General features: G+C 42.7%; 1 long non-coding RNA gene across 7 annotated transcripts; it reads right to left on the bottom strand.

Moving 5' to 3' along the window:
- LOC126514756 (uncharacterized) lies at window positions 1–25809 on the bottom strand. Of its 7 annotated transcripts, none has more exons than XR_007595663.1 (9): window positions 25545–25809; window positions 25351–25416; window positions 7261–7312; window positions 6191–6278; window positions 4285–4470; window positions 2964–3266; window positions 2733–2772; window positions 2149–2326; window positions 1–155 (listed from the first exon to the last, which is right to left on the bottom strand). It is a non-coding gene; the product is annotated as an uncharacterized lncRNA (long non-coding RNA). The 7 variants fall into 7 exon arrangements; XR_007595665.1 differs by having other exon boundaries at window positions 4285–4456; XR_007595666.1 differs by lacking the exon at window positions 4285–4470 and having other exon boundaries at window positions 25545–25808.
- Between the last annotated feature and the right edge of the window lie 1922 nt (window positions 25810–27731).

Here is a 27731-nt window from a genome sequence, read left to right as displayed (position 1 = left end):
GGCATTTTATTATAAGGACTTCTCAGTACAGAGCTGTGAGTTTGTGGGATCTAGGGAGGGGATGTGGGAAGCAGTGGTGGGGTTTCAGGAACTTGGTGACAGTGTCCAATTTCAAAAGCCAGAAGAGTCAAGACCCAGGAAGAGCATATTTTCAGCTAGAATGAAAAAGTAGGAAAAAGTCAGTATTCTAATCCAAGGAATGCTGCCTAGAAAAACATTCTCCTTTATGTAAGTCAGGAGAATGTAAGTACTCTCATTGTGTTGCTCAGGACTCTAGAGGATTGGATGAGGTCCACCTATGTCAGGGTAGACACTCTCTTTTGCTCAGTTTAAAGTTTCAAGGTTGATAGTATCTAGAAATTTCCCTGAAGACATTTGAAATAATGCTTAAGCCAATATGTGAGCATCCTGTGGTCCAATCAAGTTGATACATAGATTAACTATCGTGTCTCCTAACCCAGGGAGTATAGGGTAACACTTTCCACATTTGGCAGTAACTGATTTAAAAGCTGAAAGAAAGCCATGTGTGTTTCTCAGAGTACTATAATGCTTACTAAAGCACAAAAGAAGCTGATAAGCCTTGGTTCCTCTATTAAAAGGTAGTAGGTTCAGTGAAGCTGATTTACATTTGGCGAATGTAATACGGGAATATTTACTGGCTCCGTACATTGTTTTGAATTAGATTTTTAAATTCTTCTTTCTTAGTTTCTAAAATATAAGCGCAAAACTTGCTGACTAGAAATAGTACGGCTAATGTTAAAATATAAGTTTGATATGTATTTATGCCTTGAAATCACTTAACTCGAAATGTAGTGACATCTAGGGTGTATCATTATCACTGAGTGGATGTAACGAGGCTCTGGAAGCCTTCTTGGAGTCGTACAAATGAAAGGATATATTTTCTAGTACTCCTAAGTGTTTAATTCAGAAAGAAAGCTTGTCATTTGGATCTTAAGTGAATTCATTCGGATTGATATAGTATGCACAAGAGTCTTTGGGATGGCCTCCTGCAAGATGTAATTCCTCTCGGTCTGGACTGCAAACTCGAATGACTCCCTTGCTACAGATTATGTGGTAGCATTGATGGCGTGGAATTTCTGAGATTTGACCACAAAGGCCTGTGTGGGTGTCTTGCCTTTCTCTCTCTGTAGGAAACCAGCACCGTGCCCTGAGAATACACAAGAAGTTCTACAGAGAGGATCCACTGTGAAGACACCCCACATCTAGCAAGTGCTGGGGCCTCTTCCCAACAGTCTGGCAGTGTGAACCGCAACCCCAGCAGATCTTCAGCCTCAGTCGAGATCTCAGACAACTACAGCTAAGGCCGAGGTTCCTATAACTGATGCTGTCCTCAAAGACCCAGAGTCAGAATCTTCTAGCCAAGCCTCTCCCACGTTAGCAATTCAGAGAAACCCTAACATTATAAATAGCTGTTGATTTCTCCCGCTGTTGGAAGTAATTTACTCAGACATATAAAGTCCACATTGCCATCATCATCAAAGTTTTATTCATGATTTTTTTCACATTTACAGGATGCAATAGCCAATAATAGCCATAATTTCTAGCTCGTGTACCTTTTAAATCAAGATGGATTTATGTGTGTATCTCTAGGGATAATAGTTTTAGCGTATTAAAACATTATTTTTTTCTCACATGACTGTCACCCTAGGCATAAATGACATGCTGTCTTTAGGGTTCTGATGACAGAGAATGCACCAAGCTGTAGGGAAAGGGAGAAGCTATGTAAAGGCTTCAAATCATCAGAAACTTGAAGGCTGCTTTGACTCCACGTTAATCCTAGTCTGTACTTTTTCAGTTAGGATGTTCCGTGAGAAATTAGAAGGAACAGCTAATACTTTCATTCTTGTTTGCAATGCCCAAGTACAAGCTAAATGTGCAATTGAGTCTTCTAAATAAATTCAAGAGAAGAAAATGAAATAGTCATCACAATTGAGTCCATAAATTAAAAAAAAATTGTTCTTCCTTTTGTGTCAACTCACGTTTTAGTTTTTTAATTCACTGACTCATCCATGCTTTCTGTGTTGAAATTTATTTAATGACACTTTTACTGTTATGTTAGGGTTTCTTTTGTTATGAAGAGCTACGGCAACTATTATAAAAATATTTCATTTGGGGTGGTTCACTTACAGTTCAGCGGTTCAGTCAATTATTAATATGATGGGCCATGGTGGCGTGCAGGTAGATATGGTGCTGAAGAGGGATCTGGAATCCTATGTCTTGTAGGCAGCAGGAAGCGAACTCACTCACTGGGCATGATTCACACATGTATGAGACCTCAAAGCCCGCCTCCACAGTAACAGACATCCTCCAATAAGACCACAACACTTCTTAAGGGTGCCATTCCCTCTGGGGGACATTTTCTTTCAAACCAACACATTGCAATTCCACATTTTCATTAAACCACATTTCATTTGAACTGTCCTTTGACTTACTCTGTTTCCTGAGGTTTTTATTCTCCCCTTCCAGCTAACTCTAGCTCACCTCTTCTCTACACCCAAAGGGAACTTACAATGTAGCTCATGAAGATGTATAATGACATTGTTTATCTGACTCCCAGTTTTTTTCATCATGTTATGGTGTCTACCATCAGTTTTTTACCTTTTGCATATGTTTGAACCCTAGTGCCCTGATTGGTACATGGGAACTCCAAGGTAAAATCACAGTGCTTCATCCCTAGTTCCTTCTCTCAGTGATACCTCAGGAGATCTTACCTTCTGCTTTTTGGAAGAGCTGATCTGCCAGTAAATGTAGCTGTAAGGAAAACAAGAGCCGAAATGTAGCAAGATATAGAAAGCAAACTTAGCAATTATCCATAACATTCACATGCCTTCTGAATAAATTACAAAATATAGATTCACTCTAGAGACACAAAACCATTTTGTTTCATCTCTTCTCCAACTATTATAGTGACAGAATAGAAAAACATAGGTGGTGTCACTGACCCCTTCCATAAATTTGGCTCTTCCAGTTTGTTCTTCTCTCCCCAGCCAGCAGAGTTCATCACCTTGTACTTCACTGTATTTCTACATCTTCTGGAATCTCAATTGCTATGGGAGAACATTCTACTCATTCAGCCAATAGCCTTTAAGATACCAGCCCACTAGGGTGTGGTCTCTTTTGCTTTAAAAAGCAGCGGTAGCCATGTGCTTGCTCTCTTGCTTCTGGCTCCCACTTCCAGCTGCTAGACTCTATTCCTGGTCGCTCAGAGGGCTGTTGTCTAAGATAGTGATCTGTAAGTTTTTCCCCTGAAATAAATAACCATTTTATTAATCATAATTCCAAACTGGTCTGGGATTGTTTTGTCACTTACACATTCACTCAATGTCCCCAATACCCTCTGAAATCTACTTCTCCAGAGCCATTCTGTTGTCTGTGAACAAGTCACCATGGAGTGGTGGTGTGATTTTGCCTCCAGATGTGAGTTTGTTCATTGCTCTTCCTAATCTAACATTCAGTATTCCGTTTATCATCATTGACAGCTGACTGCACAGAGGAAAAACAGGGAGAACTGCTGACAATGCAGGCTTAGGAATATCAACAATAACCACTTTCCATATAAATGGAGGAGAGACAAAGATGGCAAAAATATGTGAGTCAGGCTGGGTTTGTGGTGGCCCACATCTTTAATCTCAGCACTCAGGAGGCAAAGGCAGGTGAATCTCTGTGAGTTTGAGGTCAGCTTTCTTTAAAAACAAGTTTGAGGACATTTAGAGCAGTTACATAGTAAACCCTATTTCATATTTTTAAATAATGCAAGGCAGATCTGTACCGTCCTTACTTCAGCTTCTGACTGGAAGCCTGACCCCTGTCCTCATTCGTATACTGGAGTTGGAGGTGATTTCTCAGAGTTACCAAAAAAACACACAGGTGATAGCTGACTTTGGTGAATTATATTCTCCAAACTTTCTGTTTCTGAGTTATTTGTCTAGTCTACAACTAGTTAAGCAAACAACTCTCATGTTTGAAAGTTTCATTCTTTTCTCAAAATACCATCCCTCATGGCTTTATCAACATTCCAATTTGAGCAAATTTCCATGCAGAACCAAAAACCTTCAGTGCCGCGCACCGCGCCCCAGTGTCTGCGCTCTGTGTGCTGGCTCCCCGTTACTAAGCTTCGGGCAAGGGGGCTGGAGGTTAAAATACACAGACACACACTGACAGAGAGACAGCAACAAGGGTCATCCTTGAATTCCCCAAGAATACCCCCTTTATTGTGTTCAGGGGCAGATTATATAGAGATAGCCACGCCCCAGCCAAACCCACCAGAAACCACTCTCCTGCCATCAGGAACTCCTGAAGGTCTCGTGCTCAGAGCAGCTGTAGGCACTCAGATTTGGGGGTTATAAGAAATTCAGGATATGGGGTCTCACTGCTCCCAACACTTCAGCAGGTGGAAGAGTTGTCAGTTCTGTTTCCAGCCACTTCTCTGGTCTACCTGCCGAGATTCGTCTTTGATACATCAAAAGACAGGTACCATCATCAGGACAGACTTTTGGCTTCAGTTGCAACCTAAAGTCTCAGGGTTTTCTCTCATAAAGATGCTGAACCATTCCCCCTTCAAATTCATCTTGCATGGAGTAGAAAGAAGGGCAGGAAGAAAGACATGGGTAGCAAATGTGTAAATATTTGATTAAAGTAGAAAAGATACATGGGTATGACAGAGAGCCACCCAGGAGTGGAAAGGCACTAGTGTATTGTATTACTCTCTTTAGGATCTTTTGGTAGATCCTAAAGAACAAGTCTTGGTTTTCCAGATGAGGAGAAAATGAAAGTGAATTCAGTCAATGGGAAGACATGGCATCATGGTGGGTGCAGGACCTGGATCATTCAGAGAAAGATGAAAAAAAAATGACACAGCTTCTGAGAATGAGGTGAGGGGTAGGGCTGGGGAAAGGCATGGTCATTTTAGCCTGTGAAAGACTCCAAACTCAAGCAATTCATTCTAAAACATAAATACCTCTAGATGGCGGGCCATGTGTGTTCTGTACTAAATGAATAAAAAGTCTTGGGCCCAGGGTAAGGAAGCTTAGGGTCCCTGCATGGCATGAAAGGAAGGGTGGATGTGATCCCCTATGAAGGGTTTGCTATGTTTCATTGGATCATAACTCTGATTTTACTGTATATGTTACTGGACCACAACTTTATTAGATCATAACTCTGAGACCTTAGAGGCTATGGCAGTGGTAAACAAGATATTTCCAACGGATTTGGAAAGGACAGCAGTGGGAGGTAAAGAAATGATACATTTAGATTTGGACTGAGGGGGTACATTTTTGAAATAGAATTAACAGAACTTTCTGCTAAACATAGGTTACCTGTGGAATAAATAGGGGAAAGTACAGAGAAACCCCAAAGCATCCAGTGTAGATGGCAGTGACTGGCAGCCACAGGCAAATGAGGGGGGGCGGGTGGCTTGGGCAGCTAAGGAGTTGGCTTCTGACTCCATGAGGCTTGGCAGGAGCCCCATAAACAGGGTCTGAACTGTTCTAACCCTCATACCTTTCTCCCCTACACCCTGTCCAACTGCTCCCCTTTACTTCTCTTGACTCAGGAGCTTTGGGAAAGTGGGAAACAGGGCAGACTGAGGGCACATAACCAGTATGGATGGAAGGAATATGTAAGCCCTTGTCCTCGAAACCTGTCACAGGTGGAAAATGCCATGACCTCTCTTGCCGGATCTGCGGGGTGTGGAACAGTGGGATTCTTTTGATTGTCACGACTGCTTGGATTTATTAATTGGCTAAGCAAAGGGTGCCATGCATCATATGTTCATCGGCCATTTTATTCATTAGCCACAGAGGCTGGGCAATTGTATAGATGGACATTTTCTTGGACGGAAAGGGAATCCTTCTCTGCCTTTAGGAATCCCAATGCATGTGGACCCATTATTTTCCAAACAGCCCCACATTGCAATGTACCACCGTGCCAGTGTGGTGATAATAAAGATGACAAGCATCCATGTTTAATGTCTTTACATTTGCTCTTTCTTGCCTTAAATATTTTGCCCAAGTGGCTTGCCTTATATTGGAAGATCAGATGAAATATTATTTTCCCTACTCACAGTTCCTTAACTTCCCCTGTTTATTCCCCCAACATTACGTACAATCCCATACACAATCTTCTCTGAGTTTCTTTTACCCTCTATTTCTCCCTCCCTAAGTTCGCTTACCTCATATATGTTCTTCTGTTGTAGAAAACACCATGCTGCATTGTCTTATGAGGTCTGGGGGGTTTCTTTTCACCCACTGCAGAATTAACTAGAAGAGGATGAAGAGGAAAGTCAGATACGCTTGGTTGCTGATGCTGCAGGAACTGAACAACAGAGTAGATAAATGTTTACCATTGAATGATAAGCAGCCTACACCTTTGAATGCGTGATTCCCTTGGCTCAGCCAAGATAATAAGATCAGGATGGAAAACAGACTTGGGGTTCTAAACTCCAGGAGATGACTCATACACCCTGGAGCTTTGGTGGAGAAGGAGGCCATGCTCCTTCCTATCTGACCTCAATGGGAATGATCTTCAGGATCTACCAGAGATATCTGCCACAGTGTAAGAACAGGCCACAGTAGCTCATCCATTTCCTATCATTGAACTAGTCTGTGTTCTCCATAAGGTAATCATTTACTCATCAACAGATACTCATCATACAACCGGCTCTGTTGTTAAGCACCAAAACGTCCATGCAGCCTCTGCCCACGGGGATTTTGTAGATCTATAGTAGGAATGATGTGGTGTAACGTGTGATTTACACAGTTGGACGAGAGTAGTTTCATAATGACAATTCGTAGGATATGATGTAATGATGGCTGTATGTTTGTAAAAGAGCGTTTCTATCAGCTATCTCCGTGACTGCTCAGGCTGGAGAACACCTTCAAGAGAATTCTGGTCCCGGGAAAGGGACTGCATCACAACGTTCCTGTCTGATAAAAGCGCTCATTTGACAAGCGTCTGTGGCCCTGCTGCAGTCCAGGCTCCATGTTAGACACTGGAGAGATAATACCGGGCAAACTAATCTAAAAGCAAACTGTGAAATTTAAACAAATAACCACACAATCAAGCAGGGAGTTAAATTATGATGAGTGCGCATCCCGATCGTTTTGCTTAAATTCCATACCCAGCAATCTTCTAAATGTATTTTTCTCCCATGTGTTGACTTCTCTAATGAGGTGGAAATACATTAACATTGGCATGAATGCTACATTCTGATTTTCTCACTTCGTTAATGAACGAGCTTACCAACGCCAGTTAGTCTTGGAGCTGGGTGCTATGCGCCAGTCTTCAGAGCGACCTGTAAGTTAAACCAGTCATCACAGTTTTTAACAGAAAAGCTGAGTTTAACAGAAAAACAGTTTTGGTTTCAGCCATCAGTCATACTTAGGAATTAAATTCCGTTAATATCAGAAAATATCCTTTCCACCATCAAATCCTGATGGCCTTGAAAACTCATTAAATTGCATACTTAGCACTAACATGACTTTGGTTCCATTAGGTAGAAATGCCATTTTCCACATGCCTTTTAGTTATTTTACATTATTTTTAGTTATGTTTTATTCTTACACAAAATTGTATTGAATTAGCTCTAATTTGGGGGCAGTGGATTCTGTGTGGTACCTGTACATGGCTGCTTTACCTAAAATATAATCAATAGGGCGGGGGTTCTGTGTGGCGCCTGCATATGACTGCTTTACCTAGAGTACAACCTGTAATCAATCAGCGCTCTCATTGGCCTCCCATCCTCAAACAGTGCTCCGCATCCTCTCACTTTATTGGGATGGGTGTTATATAAAAAGAGCAGTTCCACAGACGCACTGAAGATCACAGAATCTGAGCGGTGCTTGCTTCGGTCAGAGAGCTCCCCTCCTGGTAGAGAAGCAGCCTCTGTCACATCCTCATTCTGTCTGGACAGCACTCCTGTGCAACTGCTCACAGGAGGGCAGTTTCCTTTTGTGATTGTCTCCTTGGCTTGTGATAGGCACAAAAATGCCTCATGGGGACTGGAAAGATGCTCAGCGCTTAAGAGCACTGAGTGCTCTTCTAGAGGGCCTGGGTTCGATTCCCAGCACCCATATGGCAGCTCACAACTGTCTGTAACTCCAGGATCCAGCAACCTCACACATTTATACATATAGGCTAAAACACCAATAAAATAAAGAATTAAAAAAACGTGCCTCATAAGCTAATCTACCAATGTAATTGTGGACTGTAAAAACATCCAGTGTAACCGGGAACAAAGAATAGACTCTGTCCCCAAGCACTCCGAATCCTATGTCTCCAGTGACTCCAAGTATCCTTGGGTGAGCAATTTCATTATCTTCACTTCCTATCTCACTTTTACTATCCGGTTTATAGTGATTTACTTGGGCAAAAAATATGATAAGAAATATATAATTACATAGATAATATATATTTATATAGTAAGTCTTGGGTTTGTCCTTTATTTTTGCTGGGTTTTTGTTTGCTTGTTTTTGTTTTTTGAGACAGGGTTTCACTGTTTAGCTCTGGCTGTCCTGGAACTCTCTTTGTAGACCAGACTGGCCTCAAACTCACAGAGATCTGCCACCTCTGCCTATTTTTGCTGTTTTATAACGCCGGTAGAAGTCTAGATGATATGAGATCCTATGACTTTCCCATCACTTTTCCAGCAAACGATTCCTCTCCCTCAGATTGTGTCCTTCGGGCATCCTCCCATCAAGACCTCTGGGTCCCTCCCTGTCCACACAACTGTCTCTAGCTTTCTTACCCTTACCAGAGTCACCAAGGCTGCCTTCCAACCTGCAGTGGAAGTGCTTTTGTTTTGGCTTTCAGTAGTAATTACTCCTGCCACATCTGTGTTTACTTTGGACCCTATGGCCAAGGTAATTAGCTGGCAGCTGGTGAAGCTTGAAATAATAATGTACCTGACATTGGAGGTATCCCTTTCCTAGAAATCATTTTTTTTTCATCTTCATTTTACTTACATAGTCAACAGCAACTGGCAAATTGTCCCTCGGTGGAACATAATTAGGATTCATTTGCATCTGAAAGATTTGCTTTTTAAAATGTGGTTGGGTTCAAAAATGACTGCTTTTACACCTAAAGTGATTTTTTTTTTAATCCCAGAGGGTCTTTCCTTGTTCACCAAACAATTGTGGAAGGCGTGCTATGTAGGACCCCGGATATAGGTGCTAGGGACACAGGGAAAGTGTAAAATCCTGCTTCTCCTCAGAGCCTCTGAAGCTTGAAGGACAATGGCATCAGGCAAACAGATTTCTAAGGAGGCACTCGGGGGACACCCATGAGCGTGAAAGTAAATGCTGTGTACGTCCCTACTGGGTATGTTCAGGATCTAGGTGAGGAGTTCTCTAGACCAAGGGATAAGCAAAGCGTGAAGGTTTCAGAATTTCAGTGATATATATATATATATACTTTGTTGGCAATTAAAAGCTAAGACTTAGGTGAAGTGAGCCAGGCATCAAAGCCACAACATTTAAGGGGCAGCTGCAAGTACAGGTGTGGCCAGAGACCATAATGACAGTACCCACTGGGCAGCCTAGGATACATCCCCACCTTATAACCCATTTTAGTCCTGATGAAAGGGGTCTAGGTACGTCCTCGGGGCCATACAGCCATGGAGGAATCCTACAACCTCCGTTCACCTATTTTATTTTAATGTTGAAGTGATAAAGTCCCCCATTAAGGAAAATCTTCATTGCTAATTTGCCTGGGTTGTTGATTTGACATCACTAGGAGTTACGTCTCTGAGCAAGTCTGTGAGAGTGTTTTCGAAGAGGCTTAATCCAGTCATAGGAAGTCCCCTGAGTGTGGGCAGGAAGACCTCACAGACTGGAATCCCAGACTTAATGAAAAGGGGAGTGGGGGAGGGTGGTTGAACACCAGCATTAATCTCTCTCAGCTGCTGGACTTCAGACACACTGTGGCCAAGCGCTTCAGAGTTCCACCACATCTTCTGTGCCAAAAGTAAACAAGTCTTCCCTGAGTTGTTTCCTCAGTTATTTCGTTGTAACCTAAAGAAAAGTAACTAACACAGAAAATTGGCACCTGGAGCAGGACTGTTGCTGTAATGAGGCCCTTGGAAGGGGTTTGCCAGAGTGAGAACGGTCTGGAGCTTCGGGAGTGGAATGGAGACCTAGGATGCCGAAGGCAGAACTTAATGGGCCATTTAGTTGGGAGTTTGGAAGATCAGAGCACCGAGAGAAGCACACACAACAGATCTGGCTAAGGAAGTTTCCAGGGAAACAGAGACTGGGTGTTACATTCCGGCAAAGAATCCGATTGCATCCTGCCCTTGAACTAAGCATTTAACCAACACAGAATTAAGAAGTAGCGAAGTTGTTTGGTGGAGGAAATTTCAGGACAGGTTAATATCCGGGCTATGGTATAATGGCTGCTGCTTGTTCCTGTGGTCAAATCTATACCGAAAGCACACAGAGAGGGAAAACGTACATGTGGTGAGGACGGGCAGGGGAGTAAGCGTCAAGATAAAAACAAGGCAGAAATTGAGGAAGCAGCTGCCCCTGCCTAGCCTCAAAGTCTCAGAGATTATTGTCATTAAAGAGAAATTTGATGTTTTTCAGTAGAACAATAGGAAAGATATTCTGAATGCAAAACATCACACGTCAAAGATTTCAACTTGTGAAAAATGCAAATTGATTTGAGAGTTGAGAATGCCTGGACTAGGAGTGCTACTAGAGATGTTCCTTGTTTGAAACCAATCTTTTTTTCCTTTTTCTTTTTCTTTTTTTTTGGGGGGGGGGGCTGAGGGGGAGTGGGGTGGAGAGGGGTTCTCCGTGTAGCTTTGGACCCTGTGCTGGAACTCGTTCTGTAGACCGGGCTCCTCGAACTCACAGAGATCCGCCTGCCTCTGCCTCCTGAGAGCTAGGATTAAAGGCGTGCGCCACCACTGCCCAGCTGAAACCAATCTTTTAGAGAAGTATTTTCTAAGATTCAGCCATCAAGATTCAGAAAAGCAGCAATGGCCAAAGGTAGAAAGAGCATACTACAGACAGCACTAATTCACAGTTCCCTCTGTGTGGGTACTCAGGAATGTGAAATGAAAAGTTTCTAGGGTCATCAAGGCTCCAGAAAATCGCAGGGGATAAGGATTCCCTGTAAGGAGGCCCTGTGAAGCAATTGAGTTGACCTACAGGAGGTGAAACCCAAGTTACCACAGCGTTGTGATCCAGCTGCCCTCACCCCCCCCTGACTGACAGCAGAACTTCCTTGTGGTCTGTAATTGACAAGGATGTTTGTGTTCTTTCTGGCCGGTGGGTCTCCACAGAAGGAGTAGAGGTACAAAAGTTTGCTGGGCAAAAATAAAGGTTGCTGTTCTTCCACCTGAAAAGAAGCCTCCGTGTCTCAATCCCCACACCCCACCCCCTTCCCGCCAGTCTTGGCATCCTGGCTGCGCTGGCTGCAGCACCACAGCAAGATGCTGGAAACTCCTAGACTGGATGTACACTGTGGAAAGATGCAGGCTTAGAATGGGATTGTCTCAAGAGAAATGCCATATGTACCACAGGCAGGTGGATGTGGAGGAGTAGGGCTGCCCAAGTCCATTTGGGTCCATATAAGGCCAGCATAAGCTAGACATGGTGCTAAAGGATTTCATGTTTGCCCTGTGAAGTTTTGTATTGTTTGGGTCTGTCTTCTTGCCAGGCTCCGATCTTTTCTTGTGGACCAGGTAGAAATGTTTACTCTGTACCATTATACACTGGAAGTACGTAAATTGTGTTTTGATTTTACAAGAAGCTCATGGTTAACAGACTGCCTTGAATACGAGAAGAGACTTTGGACTTTTGATCAATGTCAAAACTGCTAAGATTTGGGGCACTGTTAGAAATGAACTCTATGCATTTTGCCTATGAGATGGCTGTGAGTTCTTGTGATGGAGGAAGGTCATTGATTAATTAAAGAAACTGCTTGCCCTGATAGGTTAAAACATAGGTGGGAGGAGTAAACAGGAGGAAGAGGAAGTGAGGTAAGACTCCTCAGACATTCTCGACAGCTCTGCTCTCTGGAGCAGAGGCCCTGCTTCGCTCTCCTGGGCATACGCAATGAAGCTTCGACCCAGGATGGACGTAGGTTAGAATCTTCCCGGTAAGCACACCTTGGGGTGCTTACACACATTATTAGAAATGGGCTAGTCCAGGTGCGAGAATTAGCCTAGAAGAGGCTAGATAGAAATGGGCCAAGCAGTCTTTAAATGAATACAGTTTGTGTGTTGTTATTTCAGGCATAAGCTAGCCAAGTGGCCGGGGTGCTGGGGACGCAGCCCCGCCGCTCCTATTTCAACATTGTTGACTACATAGGGTGTAAAAAATGATAAATTTATGTGTTGAGGTGACAGTGGGTGGACTTACAACATCTAATCTTCATTGTCAAGTTGTCTATATTTTAAACTAATTAGGAGACATGCTTCTGAGCATGCCTCCATGGTGTTTCCTGGGAGGTGTAAAATGTGTGGAAGACTCATGCATCATTCCATGTGTGAGAAGAGGAACCCAGTCAGAGTGGTCAACTTTCACTGTCAACTCGACTAGATTTAGAACCATCTTGGAAATATCTCTGGATGTGCTTACGAATGTGTTTCCAGGAAGATTTAACTATAGCGGGAAGACACACCCTGAATGTGAGCTACATGCTCCCACGGCAAAAACAAAGGAGAGAGTGAACGAGCCTGCCCCTCTCTCTCTTGCTCTGGTTTTTGACTATGGGTGCAGTATGATCAGCTGCCTCGTGCCTCTATGCCTTCCATGCCTCGATGGTCTGCTTTCCTTACTAAACAATGAACCAAAGCAATCCCTTCTTTCCTTGCATTGCTTTAGTCTAGTACTTCGTAATATAAATGACAAAGGTCACTGGTGCATCTCCCATTCCTTAGCTTCTTTACTTCTCGAATCTTGTATCTAACCTTGCCTACACCAGTGAGAGGAACCCATAGCAGGAGAAGAAGATTTAAGCAAATTAAACTTTTAAATTCTCATTACACCAGTCACGACAGCATGGTCTTATAACCATCCAATATTGTCTTAGTATCTAAAAAGCTATTTATACCAAGGTGTTCTAAATTAAGTCTCCATGAAAAGACAGTAATTTTGTGCTAAGATCTAGAACACAAAACAGGTAATAGAGCCCTTTATTCTCGTGACCAAAAAATATAGATTTCGGTAGAAGCAAGTGGGGAAAGACGTATCTGTGGAGCAGCTCCACAAAAGGAGAGGTGAGAGGTGATGGCAGGGCTGCTGTTACACAAGCCATATACCGAAACATAACAATTATCTCAATGGCTGAGGCAGGGTAAATGCTCGCGATAAAATCTTAATAAGATAAGATTACTGAAGGAGTAGAAATCACACAGTTTAGATAATTGCAGGGTAAACCTGAATGATGGTAATAGCAGATGGGCCATGCTATAGGAGAACGTCTGTGCCACCCGATGGGATAACAAATAGAATATGTCATGTCTGTTCTCCAGCTAATCCCGGGCTGTCATTGCTAATGATAATCATGTGAGAAGTCCATAAATTCCACAATTTGCTCCACTGAGCATCCGTGAGTTGTTAAGTGGAGCAATTATTCAAATTTGACACTATTTAAAATTTGTTACTTAACAGTTTAAGAATTCATTATCATATTGAAATATATGTGGTGTGTGTGATTTTTGCAGAAACTTTAAATAGCTTTGGGACTACATCTGACTTCCTACTATAGAGTTTACCAGTGTGGTTAACACTGTCCACCTACTCCCTCCCACCCCCACCCCGTATCTTCTCATCTTCTCAAAGGCATCATAGCTCTAGGCTCACATCTTGAGGAATCTGAATTCCTGTCATGAATCAACTCTTACCCAAGGAGCAGGCATTGGTCTAGCTGGCCAAGATGCCCCAGTACATAGCCCTATGGTTGATACATAGGAAATACTTAGTATGGATCTGCTAAACAGACTACAACTGTGACTATGTATCAGGGTGCTGGGTCTGTTAACAGCCAAAGGGAGCCTTGAAGCACACATGGGATCCTGTTCCCTCTGATCACATGTCTCCACAAGTATCACATCTCACTAAGTAACCAGTACTCCAGCTGTTTCTGTAGAGGCCCATGCCCCATGGAGCCCAGCAGCTGGGACCCTTCTATTCCATGTCCTAGTATCAGCTCTCCTCTGAGAGTGGGTTATATTATATGTATATATAAGCATGTAACTCGTGTATGCATATGACAGCAAGTAATGAATAATGAGGCTGTGAATCCAGGCAAGAGCAAGGAAGGATGCATGGGAGCCTTGAAGGGAGGAAGAGAAGGCAGAAATGATGCAAAGATAAAAGAACAAATCTGAAGTGGTTTCTGTTTCTGTTCTGAGCCTAAAGGGTAAAACTTTGGCTCACACTACATAAACTAACTCTTCCTTCCAATGTCTTTAGTCATCTCATAGGAAACCACTTCCTGGGAGCCTACAGAGACCAGGCTCTGGACGACACCCAAAGCTATGTGCAGGTGTACAACCGTACAAAAGAGGGTGATCTCCAAATTCACACCATCTGAAGAATTTGGGGTCTCTCGTAATTCAGGAGATCTCAAGGTTACATCTCATCTGCTTTTTCAGAAGTCCTTTTCCCATCGGTAGCGTTCTCCTCCCAGTGACCCTACCTCTCTCAATGCAGGCCAAAACTAGAGAAAGCGTGAGGTGGCGCTCTGACATCCACTGCTGTCCCCAGAAGTGGCTTCTCCATTCTGCTTCTCACTCCTCTGGTACTGCGCTGCAAACCACAAAGACATTCTCAGGAAAAAACATCTGTCAAAGCAGCCAAGAGTCAGGGAAGCATCCACCAACTGAAGCTAGAGCAATCTTAAAAGGTGTGTTTAAGAGATGTATGTACAAGTGCCAGTGAGATCCTAAGAGATGTATTTACCAGTGCAAACTTCAATTCACCCAGGAAGAAGGCAGAATCAAAACCTACATTCTGCAGGGAGGTTCTGAGGATTAAATGAGATGTAACGGCACAGTCATCAGGGCTGATTGACAGAACACTTTAGTAGCTTCAGGGCCATGTGTTTGCTTCTCACAATTCTGTAGCCTGGAAAGTCCAAGAAGGTGCGGGAGAACTGATAGGGAGCCTGTTCTTGTTTGGCAGATACTCGTCTCATCGCACGACAGTGACCAATGAAAAGGAGCAAGCTCTCTGCCCTTTCATATAAGACCACTCATGCCATGAGGACTCCGCTGTCTCCACAAACATGACCCAAAGGCCCTACCTCCTCATACCTGGTGCTGGGATTGCAATGAATACATTTAAGCGCAACACATGCAGTCTGTAGCATGTGGGTAAAGTGTTTGCTAAACTGGATGCAGCTAATAACCAGAACTAACATTTAAATATTTACTATGAACCAAGTTTGCCAAATATCGATAAAACTAATTATGACCAAACCACTTAGTAAAGTAGTATAATTAATAGCTACTATTAATAAACACTAGTAACTTACTAATGGTTATTTTTTGTCATTGTTTCCCTACACCTTCACATGTCCTAGAAATCCAAATACAACTTTCAGCTTTCTATAATGGTCTTGTCCTCAGAACTTTCAGGAAAGAGGTAACTGGACCTAAGTAACTCTGACTTAGGGGCCGTCTAGTCACACAGCCCTGGGAGTATTAGAAGCAGTCTTCCCACTGTCCTTGTCCCCCTTTCCTGGACGTAGGTAGAATGGAATTTCCTGTGAGCTGTGGTCTGTCTCTCATCCTCTGAACGTGTTAGATAGCTCTGCACTCATGGCAGTAAACACACTGGGTTCAATCATCTTTTCCTTTAAAAAAATGATTGCTTCTTTTTATTTTATAAGTATAGGTGTTTTGTCTGCAAGTATGTCGGTAAACCACATACACACCATGTCCATGGAGGCCAGAAGAGGGCTCTGGAGTCCCTGGAATTGGAGTCACAGATTGTTGTGAGCCGCCATGTGGATGCTAAGAGTCAAATCTGGGTCCTCTGGAAGAGCAGCCAGTGCTCTCAACCACTAAGCCATCTCTACACCCTGGTTACAATTTTCTAATACCAAACACGAACAACTTTCTTCCAGGTGGTTAGGTATCACATGGTGCCAATCTCGGGAAACCTATAATCTCAGTATGAAGCTTTTTTTTAAAAGTTAAGTTTAAAATAATAACCATTTAAGAGGTTGGTTAGGGCATCACTAACAATAGTGAGCATGCAGACTCTAGGGTTCTCTATATATCTTTCCTCTACTGTGTCCCAGTAACACAGCGGTAGGAGCTCACTATGTCTCATGGTCTTAACCAAAGAGTCCAGTATCTATGACGGCTAAGAGAAACGGCTGCAAAGGGTTGTAGGTGTGACCCTCAGTGATGAAAACAGGAGCACATAGGAACTTCCTACAGAGTGAGGCAGACCGTACTCCTGACTGTACAGAGATGAGTGGTGAAGGGAATCTCCACAACTTCTTTCCTTACTCATTTGTATCATACTAAAGGACTCATGATGTACACTGCACCCTTGAGTGGCTTGTTCGGCTGCTAATAGCAAGGCGCCTCATACATAGAGAAATACTATATTTACACATGTTTGACACTGATCAATTAATGCCTTGAATAAGTGCCTTTATTTATATGTTGAACATAACCTAAATCAGATTTTCCTTATTGTTCTTTCTCGTAACCCTACTGTGCTCCAGATGAATAAATGCCTGTTGAACATAGTCACCCCATTTGCAATTACATTTCAATATGTTTGTTCTGTTATATGAATTTTAATTACTTATTCCAAACTTAGCTACTATAATTAGCCCATCATAGTTTTAAATTTTTATCAGTTTTTCTTCCTTTGCACAGACGTGCGAGGCAGATAAGCTACTAATGATTCCTGCCTGTGAAGCTCAGAATTAAATACTGACAGAGCAGAGGGGATGGCAATTGAAAGGGTAATTGCCTCCAGCACAGGCCGGTCCACCTGCTCCTGAGTGAAAAACAGCTCAGTGCTGGGCATTTCGGGGACCTAGGTTGGGAGACTGGAACGCCAGATCTTGTACCAGGGAACCAGGATTTTTAAAATGCAGGGGAAATTAGTGAGCAGAATTTAATAAACATCAGCTTTAGGAGGTACATGAAAGAGCGCCAGGACGTTTTCGGGAATTCCTCTGCATCCTCCTTGCCATTCAGACATGGTTTCTTGTTGGGTAGAAGCATCCCCTTCTCCCTCACCCTTAAGGTGAACAGACAGCAAACTCTGTTATTATTGCTCCATATTCTCTCTGCCTAATTTCTCTACAGTTTTATCCAAAGTCAAGTTCTCAGTACTTTCTGCCTGAGTTGTGTCAATAAACTCCCACTGGTCCTCCTACCTATGATTTCTGTCCCTTCTAATCGTCTAGACACTGGCACATCACCACCAAATTAACTACTACAACACAGCTGATCAAAATCGCCAAGTAAGGCCAGGCATAGCGACACACCTGCAATCCTAAATCTCAAGAGGCTGAGGCAGGAGGATCATGTGTGTGAAGCTAGCCCAGGCTACATAATGAGATCCTATCTCAGAACAGAAGAAGAGACAAAACAAAAATCACCAGGAATTCTTCAGAACCCGCAACTTTAAGTAGGTCCTTCAACTTGATAGAGTAAATTAATAAATCTCTATGCATACCCATGTATATTTACAAGCAGATCCTGGAAATAACCCCACTCATTTTTTCCTTTAAGCATTGTGCAGCTACTATAACTTTTGCAGATCTTCTGCTTTCTTTAATTGAATGTATGTCTTGAGAATAAAAACAATGCATATCAGGGTTGGAGAGAGGGCTCAGAAGTTAAGAGCACTGACTGCTCTTGCAGGGGCATGGGTTCAGTTTTCAGCACCCACATGCTAACTCACAGACATCTCTATCTCCAGTTCCAGAGTCCTCTTCTGGCCTCCGTGGACACCAGGCACGCACATACTACACATACATACATGCAGGCAAAATACTCATAAACAGATAATAGAAATAGAAATCTTTAAAAAAGAAAATCTTCATCCTAAAAATAGCATATACCCAAGAACCAATAATTTTTCCAACTATTTATGGAAAACTCGGATCAATTTTCAATATTTTTCCATACCATATGACAAGGAAATATTTTACAGCTCCTATTTTTAACCAGTGTTCTGATTAAAATGGCATTTCCTTCTTGCATATTACAACAACCCAGGGTCTATGATGTCCAGAAGATCTCTGATATCAAAAGCAAAGATAAGCACAAAAGCAATCAAGTAAGAAGCCTTGGTCTCTTAACAAAGATATGTACAACCCTGAGCAGATATCAGCAGAGAAACACTAGCAATAGTACTGCCTCTTAGCTATCTGCATGCTGTGGGCAAAGCTGTCCTCTGTCAGTAGGCTCTGTGCATATACAATCCAAAAAGAGTTACTGACTTGAACCCTTCCAATATGCCTTCATGTTCACATAAGTTTTTGATAACTCCAATACAGGAGCAAATATAATCTATTTCATTCGGGTTGGGCTACCACAGCAAAATGACATAAATAATATTGATTAAACAACAAACCTTTGTTTCTTAAAGTTCTGAAGGCTGGTAAGTCTGAGACCTGGGTGCCAGGACATTGGATAACTGATAAAGACCCTTTGATTAGAGAGGACCTCACATTCATGATGACCTCAAAGGGCCTTTCCTTGACATACCAGAAAAAATGGAGATTTGGTGTCATTCCCTCTTTTTATAGGGCACTATTCCTATTGTAACTTATGACATTAACCCTAACTACCTCTCAAGAGCCCCACCTTCAAATACAACTACACATGAGGACCTGAAAAATTGAATGTGGAAAGAGAGAAACAGCACGTCTAGCCCGTAGCACAGCCCTTTTAAGACAGTTGGTTTACACACAGTAGACTGATAATAAGTTTTGGTTTCTGTGTACTTAATGTAGACAGTTCCATGCAGCCTTTGCTAAGTGACGTTATAGGAATTGAAAAGGCTAAATAGTTTACATAATCAAAATTTCAATGTTAATTGAAGGAGCCCTCCCCCCGCACCAACTCACTTATGCAAAGAGAGAGGCAGAGTCATGTTCCTAGTGCCTTGGAACACAAAGGAAAGAAAAGCCGGTACATCGACGACGACAGGACTTAGTTTCCCTTGGAACAGAGATGGTCACTTGTCAACAGCGATCTAAACGGAGTGGTTTCAGACAAAATGTCAATCAACATCATCTATATGTTAAAATAGAGCAGGTAGGATGAAGGTATGCAAAGAATCAAGGCCATGTTGTTAGGTAAAGCCTCTGATGTAAAAGTTAACGTTATATGCTTCATTAAAGATGCTATGAATTCTTAATTAGATCAGAAAAGTCCCAGGTCTGGTGTCAGTAATAATTCTACCATGGCTTTTCGCTGGAAATAAACAGTGAGACAGGGAACTCTTAGGAGGGCAGATTGAATATTCAACTGTGGCTCTACATGGAACACCCGCCCTCCTGTCTCCTGAAGATACAGCTCTCATTACTAACTTCCTCTCCATGAAGCTAGCCTGTCAAACCTCTACATGAACAAATTAGTCTCCACATTGCCTCTGAGCACACAAGTCCCTACATTTTTTTTCAGAATAAATCTATATTTATGAGACTTTGACAAAGCCACATAGCAATGACAAGTGGCAACACTTAGCATCAGGAATTTCAATTTCCTGTATCTCAACCTATTTCTACACAATTTCAAAGCTCTCTAACTCAATGTTTTTTTAAAAAAAAATATTGCATGCATATATGTCTGTGTACCATGTGAATACGTGGTGCGCATGGGTGTCAGATCCCTGGAACTGGAGTTGCAGATGTTTGTGAGCCACCATGAGGGTTCTGGAAATCACAGTCTGATCCTCAGAAGAATTAAAAGTGTTTTTAACTGCTGGGCCATTTCTTCCGCCCCCAAATCTTCATAATTTTAATCATTTGGCCATAGCTTGTATCAAGGTGATATGCTTTTATTATAACTTTCCCTTTAATTTATGAGCTCTCCTATTTTCTGGTCTGGATTAAACTCTAGTCCACTGTGACTTGTTCTTGAGACTCAATAGCAAGTAGGATGAAATCTAAGTAAGGAGCTCTGGTACTGCAGAGATTCTCAGTGGTTAAGAGCACCAGCTGATCTTATAGAGGTCCCAGGTTCGATTCCCATCACCCACATGGCAGCTCACAACCATCTGTCACCCAAGTCCCTGGGGACTGGGTGACCTCCTTTGGCCTCTACAAGCACCATACATGCATGCATGTGGTGAACATACATACATGCAGAGAATAACACACATAAAAATAAATTTAAAATAAAAGTAAAAATATTGTTAGAAGATCAAAAGGAAACCAAAATAAACAGTCTGGTAAAGTCTGAGTCACTCAACGTAGGACACTTACATTGTGAGAAGTGGGATACAAATCAGTGAGCTTGGTCTGCTTATGGCAAATGCAAGAAGATTATCAGTGTCCACAATAAAAAAATATGAGGCTCACAGGGAACACAATTATTGATCTTAATACCAGAAAAGAATTATTCACTTGTATCCACACGAAAACTATCCATGAGAAAATGAACTTCTGTCATAGCCTGGAGGTAAATAGAATTCAGTTCACCCTGTGTATTCTTTAACATCCTCAGCCTAGACAGAAGGAATGCATGGGGGTCCTGAGGAATAAGAGCATAGGACATTTCTTCACTTTCTACAAGCACAAACTTCTGGCGTTGTCTTCCTTGCTTACTCAGAGAATATTACTTGTCAAAAAAGACCCGGGACTGAAGACATCGCCTGACTAAGACTGTCAGCCAGGCTGGCCCCGAAGCAACCACTTCTTATTATCAGTCATGTTTTTCCTTCCCTCGGCTTGTCAGAAACAAAGAGGGTCAATTCATGGTCAACTCTGCCAAAATTGTTTTCCCTGCCAGTCAGAGATATGAAAGCCTGAGACTGGAAGTGTAGGCAGACATGGTTTGGTTTGTTTTCAAATTCAATTCTCTTAAAGGAAAATACTATTAACTAAGCAAGAGGGGTGGGGGAGGAGAATAGATCTAGGAGGATCATTTAATAGTATCTCAGAATGTTTCACCATGAAGAAGCCCAAGCCGGATAACATACCACAGGCTCATGTGTTAATAATTGGTAGAAATGGCCACGGAGAGGTGAGAACCACGTGGAGATCAAAGTGCCAGCTTATTTGTGCACTAGTCGGGTTGTGTTGGGCAGATGGCAGTGCCTAGGAGTGTTGTGCGAACTGTGGAGAAGCAAGGCTTTGGATCCAAAGAACTATTTCTACCCAATCAAGGATGTGGGGCCCAAGTTACTGACTTGAGGTGCAGGAAGGGTAAACCAAACGCTGATTCACAGCAGGGTAGCTGGGTGCAGAAGGTGATTTCCCTGAGCCCAGCAAGAGAAACTACAAGGAGGAGGTAAGAATACTTGCCTTAGGACCAAAGAATGTGGCCCAGGGGAATCGGACTATTACTGACTCACCTCAGAGTTCCTCCCTCTCCAGGCAAGATAAAGGAAAGACAAGAGGTGGAGAGAAAGGCAGAAAGACCCTAGTACTTTTCCACAGAGCTTTTGAAGCTCTCATTGATGAAAATCAGAAAATGAACTGTTTATTCCAACCAGCAGGATCAACCTTGATTGTGTCACCTACGTGGTCTCTCGGGGGGCACATGCTCAGAGGGACTCTGTGATGACTTGAATGATCTTCACTGATGTCCTGAAAGTCTTCATCATCCCTGTTAGTGGGGCTCTGCAGCTTCATTATTCACTGAGCCCTGCAAATCGTGTAGCTAGCCTTGCAAGGAAGAATTAAAAGAACAGGAGCATCAAAAGGAGACAGAGACCCACATTGGAGCACCAGACTGAAATCTCAAGGTCCAAATCAGGAGCAGAAGGAGAGAGAGCACGAGCAAGGAACTCAGGACCGCGAGGGGTGCACCCACACAATGAGACAATGGGGATGTTCTATGGGGAACTCACCAAGGCCAGCTGGCCTGGATCTGAAAAAGCCTGGGATAAAACCGGACTCGCTGAACATAGTGGACAATGAGGACTACTGAGAACTCAAGAACAATGGCAATGGGTTTTTGTTCCTACTGCACGAACTGGCTTTGTGGGAGCCTAGGCAGTTTGGATGCTCACCTTACTAGGCCTGGATGGAGGTGGGTGGTCCTTGGACTTCCCACAGGGCAGGGAAACTTGATTGCTCTTTGGGCTTACGAGGGAGGGGGACTTGATTGGGGGAGGGGGAGGGAAATGGGAGGCAGTGGCGGGGAAGAATCAGAAATCTTTAATAAATAAATAAAAATTAAAAAAAAAAAAACCCTGACAGTGCGCTGGACCAAAAGTTGTTAGAACGTGAGGGAAAGTGACACCAGCGCCAGTGTCTGACAGCGCCAAGGGAATGGTGCTTAGTGGGATCCGATGGGAGGGACATCCAAGTGCAGGGTGGGCCATGAGGATCAGGAGAAGAGCAGCGGATGCTTTACTCCTGGCCAAACTAGTCACTTAAGCATTGCTGGAGAAAAACAGCCAGGCTTGGGAGGCTGTCGGGGAGGGTATCCCCGAGAGAGCATGACTGTTGGTGAGTGTGTGTGTGTTTGTCTGTCTGTCTGCCTGACTGTATTCATATCATCCCAAAAGAGAAGATAAAAATCTAACCATTTTAAAGCACTAATGGTTTTATAAGAATATAATCAATGCAATTCTGGTTACATAAACTACTCTAGGAGCTGGAGAGATCTCTCAAGGGTTAAGAGTACTGGTTGTTCTTACAGAAGACCTGGGTTCAATTCCCTGCACCCTCATGGAAGCTCATAAACTTTTATAAGTCCATTTCCAGGGAAATCCAGTATCCTCTTCTTACCTCTACAGGAGCCAGGGATCCATGTAGTACACAAACATGCATGCATGCAGGCAAAACACCCATTCACACAAAATAAAATAATAATAAAGCTGTTTTTGATAAAGAGTAGTAGTTCTGGGGGGAGGGTAAGTTTGAGGTCTTCTAAAAAGAAACTTTACACATCTGACCTTAACGAGTGCACGAAAAACATTAGAAGGTACGCAGATGGGAATCAGTAAGGGAGATCTGCTTCCCCCTGATTCTTTACAACTTGAATATCAGATTTACTGAAGGAACAAAGTCAATTGGAATGTGTTTTCTAAATGTTCTAGAAAGACCCATGTGAAACAAGGTTATATTTCAAGTTTGCGCACAACGGCTCCGGGAATCAGTTGTGAAGATGACCTAATTGTTCTTTGTTTCTCACTGGGGAGAAGAGACAGAAAAAGACTCATAATAACAAAATCTGCACTTTTCCTCTGTTACTGCAGTCACGTGCTAACACTGAATTCAAGCATGAAGTTCATGATAACAATTAAAGACAAATGAAGTAGAAACCACAATTACGGAGTGGGAAACCACTCTCCTGAGCCCTTTCTTCTCTCACTTTTCTCATAGGAACTCAACAAATTGTTGATGACCATCCATCCCATCATGTCCAAAGTGGTCAGAAATACCAGAAGGGCCCTGAGAAGACAGGCACGGTGGCGGGGAACTAGCCAAAACTGGATGTTTTCTTACTGACAGCTCCATGGAACGGTTACCACAGAAAGTAAAAAGGATCAAAGTGATTTAGTTGGTAGTGGCCTGAATTTCAAGATCCTGAGTTAGAAAAAATGGACATTAGATTTGGTATAATTAATTTTAACTTTTAGGGAAAATTGGAGCCATGTAAAAAGTCTCTTGTGAAAAGATCTCCACAAGGTGACATGAAAGGCAGATGCAAAGACGCCAGACCTTAGAATACCGATCAACGGCCGGGCGGTGGTGGCGCACGCCTTTAATCCCAGCACTCGGGAGGCAGAGGCAGGCGGATCTCTGTGAGTTCGAGACCAGCCTGGTCTACAAGAGCTAGTTCCAGGACAGGCTCCAAAACCACAGAGAAACCCTGTCTCAAAAAACTAAAAAAAAAAAAAAAAAAAAAAAAAAAAAAGAATACCGATCAACGACGCAGATCCACTCACTTGAGAAGAGTGTTCTGCCTCTAAGCAGAGCAGGTGATACCCAGGAAAGAGCCTTGGTTTCTCGGGATTTTGTGGGGTGGCATAGATGCGCAATCGTGTGTGGGTAGAATTTGCAAGGCTGTGTCCTCCTGTTTACAATGGAAGTGGTGAAAAAGCCAGAAATTCTTAACTTACATTTGGTGTACAAGTCGGAAGGGTTTGTTCACCCATTCTCCTCTGAAGTAGCTCTAACTTCGCAATGTCTGAATGGTAAAAACTGTCAGGATTCTTCTGTGTGGTGGGGAGTTTACCTTTGTCCTGAATTGTGTGGCATTCTATGTCACTCAGGGGAGGGGACAGCACTGCCTATAGCAGACATGGTGAGACATCCTGCCTGTCGTTAACCCAGTCAGTGTTTCTCCAGGGTGATGACTGTGTTCATGGCTGCAGGACAAAGCAATTACAGCTTGTCTGCATCCTGCTTCCAGTTGTAATGAACTGCTCTGACAGATACAGTTTAAGAGATAAAGCATTTATTTTAGCTTACAGTTCAAGGCGCGGTCCATCCCCACAGGGAAGTGAAGGCAGTAGGAGTTTGGTGCAGCAACCTATAGCACAGCCGGAGCAGCGCACGGAACAGATGTGTGCACAGCCAGAGCAGCGCACGGAACAGATGTGTGCACAGCCAGAGCAGCACACGGAACAGATGTGTGCACAGCCAGAGCAGCGCACGGAACAGATGTGTGTTCCTGCTCACTTCCTCCTCTACTGATGCAGCCCAGGACCCCAGCCAGAGAAAAGTTTCCCACTGTGGGAAAGTCGTCACTCCCCCACCCCGCAGAGTTCCCAGAGGCCTGTCTTCCAGGTGGTTCTAGATTCTGTCCAGCTGACAGTAACCGCACAGCTGACATAAATGGACAAAACTACCAACACAATCCCAAGTTTTCTGGTGCAAGGTGATGTCCTCATCAGAGAGAAGGAGGCAAAATGCCAGAGCAGCAAATGCAGCCAGACAGGTGAGACCTGTTCACTGCATTATATTGTTTATAAATGAGTTTTTATTACTTCTTTTGGAGTTTATGTGACATGCATATGTGACCATATTCACTCCTCCCTAGTGAAAGCCATGACATTCACCTCCAACTAGGAAGCCAAGGTGAAAACCATGACACTCACTGCCAACTAGGAAGCTAAGGTGAAAACCATAACACTCATCTCCAAATAGGAAGTCCAGGTTTAAGTCATAAAACTCACCTCCAATTTAGAAAGTCGAGGTTTAAGCTATAACACTCACCTCCAACTAGGAAGTCGAGGAACATGAACCTGTTCCATCCCCTTGGTACCCTTTTCTGCTGTAAATCTTTGATGGCAAGAGAAAAATGAGAGAATGGGAAAAATGAAGGACTTAATATTTGAGTCTCAGAGTCAATAATATTCTGAGAATGGTTTTGAGAATACACGGTATATGACTTTGGGCAGGCTACTTACCTGCACTGTTTCCTCATCTATAAATTGAATGATGAAAACGATAGCGTACATCACATCCAGTAATGATGAGCTGTCAATGAGATGATGAAAATGACTGCATACTCCAGGAATCATGAGCTACCCATGAGGTAAGAGTCTCAAATGAGCCAGGGCTCCCAGCACACAGCACCTCTTCAGCAAAGATGTTCTGCGACTAGTGCAAGGCTGCAGAATCTAGGCAAAGAATGCAATAATGTTCAGGGAGGATCCCGGGCAGGGTCCTTTTATTCCTCTAACAGTTGCTGGTATTCAGGGCTTGGGCTTAGGAAATGAAAGTGACTCTGAGTTCTAGATATAAGGAGGCTAGTCAGAGGTTTCAGTCCCTGTCAGTTTTCTGAGTTCATGGCCACTAAGAAGCCTCTCCCAGTTCTCCTCCACTTCTTTACCCTGTGCATGCATCAAGTCAGAATGGGCTAGACAAGCTCTGACTCAAGTAGAAGAAATCTGGGCATGGTCTTTGTGCTGCTCACATGCCGTGTCGGTTTACCAGAACACCTTTCAAAGTGAGGACACGGCTGGCAACTGGCCAGGCTTGCTTGCTCTGCCAGCGTCCTTCAGAAACTTGGCCAGGGAGATCAGAATGAGTGGAGAGGGAAATGTCAAGATCAACACTGGGAAAGTACCACATGTCCTTGGCCTGGAGGTGCTGCCGGAATGGGATGATCAACCCTGCACTGTTATGGGATAATCTTTTCGTACACTGTGAAGATATGCCTCTGCCTAAGGCATCTTCTGATCGGTTTCATAAAGAACTGAATGGCTCATAGCTGAGCAGGAGAGGATAGGTGGGACTTCCAGGGAGAGAGGGGAGCTTAGCAAGAATCTGAGGCATGTAGAATTTGCCAGCCAGACATGGAGGAGTCAGATGAGGAGAGGTAATGAGCCATGTAACAGAACATAGATTAATATACGCAGGTTAATGTAAGTCAAAAGAGCTACTTGGGAACAAGCCTAATGTAAGGCCAAGCTTTTATAATTAATAAGGAGTGTCAGTACCATTATTTGGAAACTGGCAGTCCAAAGAAATTCTGACTATACTACATCCAGGAAGACAACTGAGAGAACAAACCAGATCCACATCAGCTCCAAGGCCAGCATATTGCCTCCTCCACCCTACCCATATGTGCCCCTGCCCCGATTCATATAAATTTTATCTCTTCCACCTCCCTTGGGCCATACTTCCTCCTGGCCATCATAAAAGCAAATCAGAAATTAATAAAATTCATTAAACATATAGAAGTAAAAATTAATATTTTTCAATATATTAAAAATATTTAGAGTCAATAAAAATGTAAAGGAAGAAAAAATGCAAAACATACAAGCCACAGCTCAAAGATCAAAGATTTCAACTTTTTATGTTAAATAGATGAGACTTCAAATTAAAGGTAAAAAATTTACTAAGCTCAAAAGGTAACTTCTCGAATAGTGTTACTCCATGTATTGTGCAATATTAGCAAACGTTTTACCTTGGCCTGAAGTAGTCTGTGAGGGCCTTCATCCCCTACAAAGAAGTACTGTGTTATTTTCAGTGTCCTTTGGAACCAATATGAAAAAATAAAATAAAAAAAAACAAGTGAACAAATAAGAACAAACACATTAAGATAATAAAGTAAGCAAACCAGGGAAATTTCCAGAAGTTGAGTTTGCTATTTCTCCTGCCATACACAAATTCTGTCTGGCTCATTAGTGTGAACACTCAATGTCAACCTAAGGAAGACACAGATCTTACTTTTGCTTCAATAGAATTATCTTTCTGAATATGAATATAAACATGAGAGCTAGATGAATGGTTGATTTTTAGATGGTGGGCTACTTTAATAAATAGTTAAAATAAGAAAAGATACATCTCTATTGTAAGTTCTGGTATTCTGAGCTTTTTCTTTATTTTTCTGTAAACACTTACTTATGTAATTTTATTTACATTGATGGACTCAGGCTGTAAGCATTCTTTAAAAGCACAGAAATAAACTATCACATTCTGTACTGGTATTGCATGTCAAATTTCCTCTTTCCTTCAGTGATATTTCACAAGTATCCATTTTGTATGCTGGCATTTGCAGGTGACTTCTTTATACTTCAATGTACTGAATCATTTTGTTCCATGTCTCTCATCCTATTACCTTGATTTTGCTCTCAGCATTTTCTTTC

Source organism: Alexandromys fortis, unplaced genomic scaffold (genome assembly GCF_014885135.2).
Source record: "Alexandromys fortis isolate MF-2015 unplaced genomic scaffold, M_Fortis_MF-2015_v1.1 scaffold_125, whole genome shotgun sequence".
In the NCBI taxonomy this organism is placed as follows: Eukaryota; Metazoa; Chordata; class Mammalia; order Rodentia; family Cricetidae; genus Alexandromys; species Alexandromys fortis.
This window is presented reverse-complemented; position numbering and strand designations above follow the sequence as displayed.